The following is a 5627-nucleotide window of genomic DNA, read 5'->3' on the forward strand; positions in this document are numbered from 1 at the left end:
CTTTTACAGATGCACCATTGAAACCATCTGTTCAAGCGCATAATGGCTTGGTTCGCCAACTGCTCTGCCCAGGACTGTAAGAAACTACAGAAAGTTGTGTGCACAGCCCAAACCATCACGTAAACCAATCTCCCATTCATGCATTCCATTTACACTTTTCATTGCCACAAAAAGCTTGCCAACATTTGGCGCAGCACGGTGGCTCAGTGGTTAGCACTGCTGCCTTGCAGCACCAGGGACCCAGGTTCAATTCCAACTTGGGCGACTGTCTGTGTGGAGTTTGTACATTGCTCCATGTCTGCATGCGTTTCCTCTGGATTCTCCGGTTTCCTCCCACAATCCAAAGATGTGCAGGTTAGGTGAATTGCCCATGCTAAATTGCCCATGGTGATAGGTGCATTAGTAGGGGAATGGGTTTGGGTGGTTTACTCTTTGGAGGGTCGGTGTGGACTTGTTAGGCTGAAGGGCCTTCTCCGCACTGTAGGGAATCTAATCCAATCATCAAAGACTCCCCCACCCCAGTAATGCTCTCTTCCATCAGGCAGAAGATGTAGAAGCTTGAACACGTGCACTAACAGGTTCAAGAACAGCTTCCTTCTTGCTGTTATTAGACTGCTGAATGGACCTCTCTAATTTCAAATAATATTGATCTTGCTTTGTGCACCTCCTATGCAGCCATAACCTTGTATGCCTCATTCTATCTAAGCACCCTATGATCTGTATGTCCTTGTTTGCTTTGATCTGCCTGTACTGCTCGCAAAACAAAACTTTTCACTGTTCTTAGCCGCATGTGACAACAATAAATCAAATAAAATAAAATCTCAATCAAAGAAGGCCCAAAGAGAAATGCTTTCAGAAAGCAACCATAGACTGCTGAAAGAGTCAAGGCAATCTGAAGTATTGCAATTATAGAAATAGGAACAGAAATCTCTCTTTCACACAAAGCTTGCTCTATTAACTGAGGCCACATGTGCAAACAACTTGCAAGTGTCCAACTCAGAAGCCATCACAGCTCCTAACATTGATTTTACATTTTTCAACACATTCACCATGGAAAGAGTAATCTTTAAGCCTGGAACAAGCCTGCAACAACAACAGACCGGTATTAATATCATCTTCATATCTGGCTCAAATGAAGTTGATGGTTGTAGTTATTGGAGATTAGTTATCTCAGCTCCAGGATAATTTGCAGGAGCTCCTCAGGGTCATGTCGTAGGCCCAATCAGCTTCAGCTGTTTGATTAATGACCTTCCCTCCATCATAACATCAGAAGTCACTGACAATTGCACAAAGATCAGTAGCATTTGCAACTCTTTGGATACAGAAGCAGCCAATGTCCAAACCAGCAAAATATGGACATTACCTAGATTTGTGCAAACAAGTGGCAAGTGATAGACTGTGACTATCTCCAGCAAGATAGAAACTAACCATGACTCTCTGACATTCAATGGCAGTGCCACTACTGAATCCTTCACTAACAACATCCTGGTGCTACCATTAACCAGCAATGGAAAGGACTAGCCACGTAAATATAGCTACAAAAGCAGGTCAGAGACTAAGAGCTCTGCAGTGATTAAGTCACCTGTTGACTCACCCAAACCTCTCCACTAGCTCCAAACAGAAGTCAGAAGTGTGATAGAGCACTCCTCACTTACATGGATAAGTGCAGCTCTAACAACATTCAAAAAGCTTAACACGCTCTGGGACAAAATAGCCTGCTTGTTACACCCATTGACTTCCTCCATCTTTGATCATCAGTAGCAGCAGTATGCACTATTTATCACAAACAAACACAGAAAATTCTGGAGAAATCCAGCAGGTCTGGCAGCATCTGTGGAAAGGGAAAAAGAGTTAACGTTGTGGTTTGATATGATTCTTCTTTAGAATTCTATCATCCAGTAGTCGAAGACTTTGCTTCTCACTAAGTGGTAGTGTCCCTGCTCTTGAACTGAGACCTTGGTTCAAGTCCCACAAGAGGTGTATAATAATATTTCTGAACAGGTTGATTAGGAAAAGCAGGTTAATATATAAATAAAAATCTTTCAAGCAGACCTAGGGCTGGGAATGTATATGTGTTCTTCTTGAGCTGGGATTAGCCTATGTATTCCATGAGTATTTATTTAGGCTTTATTTAGGGTGGCACAGTGACTCAGTGATCAGCACTGCTGACTCACAGTGCCAGGGATCCAGGTTCAATTCCTGCCTCGGGCAACTGTCTGTGTGGAGTTTGCACATTCTCCCTGTGTCTGCGTGGGTTTCCTCCGACAGTCCAAAAATGTGCAGGTCAGGTGAACTGCCATACTAAATTGCCCATAGTGTTAGGTGCATTAGTCAGGGGGAATGGGTCTGGGTGGGTTGCTCTTCGGAGGGTCGGTGTGGATTTGTTGGGCCAAAGGGCCTGTTTCCACATTGTAGGGAATCTAATCTAATTTAATCTAACCTATTTACCACAGTACCAGGTTTTGTGCCACGTGCAGACCTACTGATCATTTCTTCTTCATTCATGCCTCGATCAATAATTACGCAACAGACTGTAAGGATCCAGCATCAAACCCTGTGGTATGCCACCAGACGCAGACTTCCAGTCACAAAAATCCACCCTTCGACCAGTACCTTTTGCCTCCAGCCACTGAGCCAATTTTGGATTCAATTTGTCAAACTGCCCTGGATGGAAGTTGTTCACATGGAATCCCCATTGGAGCAGCCTGCAATGGAATTGCCTGGGAAACTGAACATTCTGCTTGACAGTTACTCTACAACTGGAACCCTCTGAGAGTCTCCATTTGAATGGCAAATTAGAAACATTCCCATGAAGTTAAGCAAATAGCTACTCAGGAAAGTTGAATACATAGGCTACTGAACAGCTGCCGAACTGGCTGTCTGGACCTTAATGTCAAATGTGGGATAATAAGTGGCAAGTTACATCTGCACCTTGCAAATGCCAGACAATGACCAGCTCCAAAAGGAGAGAATCTAACCATCACTCCATGATATTCAATGGCATTATCATTGCTTAATCACAACTATAACATCCTTAGGATTACCATTGATTGGAAATTGAACTGACCAGCCAATGTGGCTGCAAATTCACAGGCAAGTAAATTCCCTTCTGACTCCCTAAAGCTTGTCCACCACCTTCAAGACACAAGTCAAAAGTGTGATGGAATACTCTCCACTTCTCTGGGTGGTGTAGCACCAGTAGTGCTCAAGAAGATCAAAGCCACTCAGGCCAAAGCAGCTAACTTGATTTTCACCCCATCGCCGCCTTCAACATTCAGTTCCTCCACCAACGATGCACATCAATAGCAGTCTGTATCATCTACAAGATGTATTGCAGAAACTCACTGAGTCTTTTCGAGCAGAATCTTCCAAACGCATGACCACTACGTTCTAGAAGGACAATAGTAGCAGACGCATGAGAACACTACCACCTGCAAATTCCATTCCAAGCTACACCATCCTGAATTGGAAATATACCACTGTTCTTTCACTGTGACTTGGGTCAAAATCCTGGGATTGTCTTCCAACAGCTAAAGACTGCAGTTGATCAAAAAGGCAGCAATCCATCAGATTCATAACAGCAATTGAAGGTAGGCAATAAACGATGGCTTAGCCAAGAAAGCCCACATCCCATGAATTAATAAAATTATGTTCTAAAGAAGGATCTTAAAACTTGACTCTGGTTCTCTCCACAAATACTGCCAGATCTGCTGGGTTTCTCTGGCAATTTCTACTTTTGAATAATTTTCGGGGGTTTGGCCCCAACACAGTGTTCAAAGAGCTCTTATCAAAGTCACAAATGTCATGACAAATTATCTTTCCTAAGCCTTCTTAAACTTAGCTATAGCATTTGACACCACACCATCGACTTGCATTTTCAAACAGTTGGAAATGTTCCTTCTTGGTTCCATTCTTAGCTACCAGCCAGATTCTCAGCCAGATAATTGCCAGAAATGCTGCTCTCTCCACTCCCACATTGTTACCCCAATGTAGGAGCAAATTCATCTAGACTCAAAATGTCAGCTCTCCATGGATGCTGCCTGACCCGTTCTGATCTCCAGTATTTTTTTGCATCCAGTTTATCTCAGTGTTATCTAAAGATTTACCTTGGCTACCTTCCATTTCTTATTGACATGCTGCCCCCTGGTGACAACATCAAAAAGTAGTGTAAATTTTAGCATCCACACTTTTGACACCCAGCTTTACTTCACCGTCACTTCTCTTGACCCCTTGAAGTTGTCTAACGACTTGACCAACATCCACATCAGAGCCTGAACCTCTGTAACCTGTTCCAGCTGGGGCTGACAAGTGGCAAATAGTGTTTGTGCCACAAAAATGCCAGGCAATGGCCAACTCCAATAAGAGACAATCTAACCATTGCCCCTTGACATTCAATGGTGTTACCATCACTGAATCCCCCACTACTAACATCCTGGAGGTTACCATTGACCAGAAGCTCAACTGGACTTGCCACAGAAATTCAGTGGCTACAAGAGCAGGTTAGAGGCTAGGAATACTTCAGCAAGTAACTCACCTCCTGACTCCACAGAGCCTGTCCACTACCTATAAGCCACAAATCAGGAGTATGATGGAACACTCCCCACTTGTCTGGATGGGTACAGCTCCAACAATACTCATGAAGCTTGACACCATCCAGGACAAATCAACCCACATGTTTGGCACCATAAGTATAGGCATCCATTACCTCCGCCACTGATACTTAGTAGCAGCAGTGTGTACTGTCTTCAAGATGCACTGCAGAAATTTACCAAAAAACCTCAGATAGAACCCTCCAAACCCAGGACCACTTCTCTCTAGAAGGTCAAATACAGCAGACACATGGGAACACCATCACCTTCAAGTTCCCCACCAAGTCTCTCATCATCCTGACTTGGAAATATATCATCATTCCTTCACTGTCACTGGGTCAAAATCCTGGAATTCCCTCCCTAAGGAAATTGTGGATCAACATACAGTATGTGGAATGGTTGAAGAAGGCAGCTCACTACCACCTTCTCAAGTGCAATAGGGAGATGTAATAAATACTGGCCAGCCAGCAATGCCCACGACCCATGAATGAATTTTTTAAAAACCCACAACCTTCTGAGTTATCTTCACTCCTCCAAATCTGCCCTTCTATGAGCTATTCTGATTTTAGAGTGTAGGTTTGCTCGCTGAGCTGTAGGTTTGATATCCAGACGTTTCATTACCTGGCTAGGTAACATCATCAGTGGCGACCTCCAAGTGAAGCGAAGCTGTTGTCTCCTGCTTTCTATTTATATCTTTCTCCTGGATGGGGTTCCTGGGGTTTGTGGTGATGTCATTTCCTGTTCGTTTTCTGAGAGGCTGATAGATGGTATCTCGGTCTATGTGTTTGTTTATGGCGTTGAGGTTGGAGTGCCAGGCCTCTAGGAATTCTCTGGCATGACTTTGCTTAGCCTGTCCCAGGATAGATGTGTAGTCCCAGTCGAAATATTGTTTTTTTTCATCCGTGTGTAGGGCTACGAGGGAGAGAGGGTCATGTCTTTTTGTGGCTAGCTGGTGTTCGTGTATCCTGGTGGCTAACCTTCTTCCTGTTTGTCCTACGTAGTGTTTGTGGCAGTCCTTGCATGGAATTTTGTAGACGA

Source organism: Chiloscyllium plagiosum, chromosome 27 (genome assembly GCF_004010195.1).
Source record: "Chiloscyllium plagiosum isolate BGI_BamShark_2017 chromosome 27, ASM401019v2, whole genome shotgun sequence".
Taxonomy (NCBI): domain Eukaryota; kingdom Metazoa; phylum Chordata; class Chondrichthyes; order Orectolobiformes; family Hemiscylliidae; genus Chiloscyllium; species Chiloscyllium plagiosum.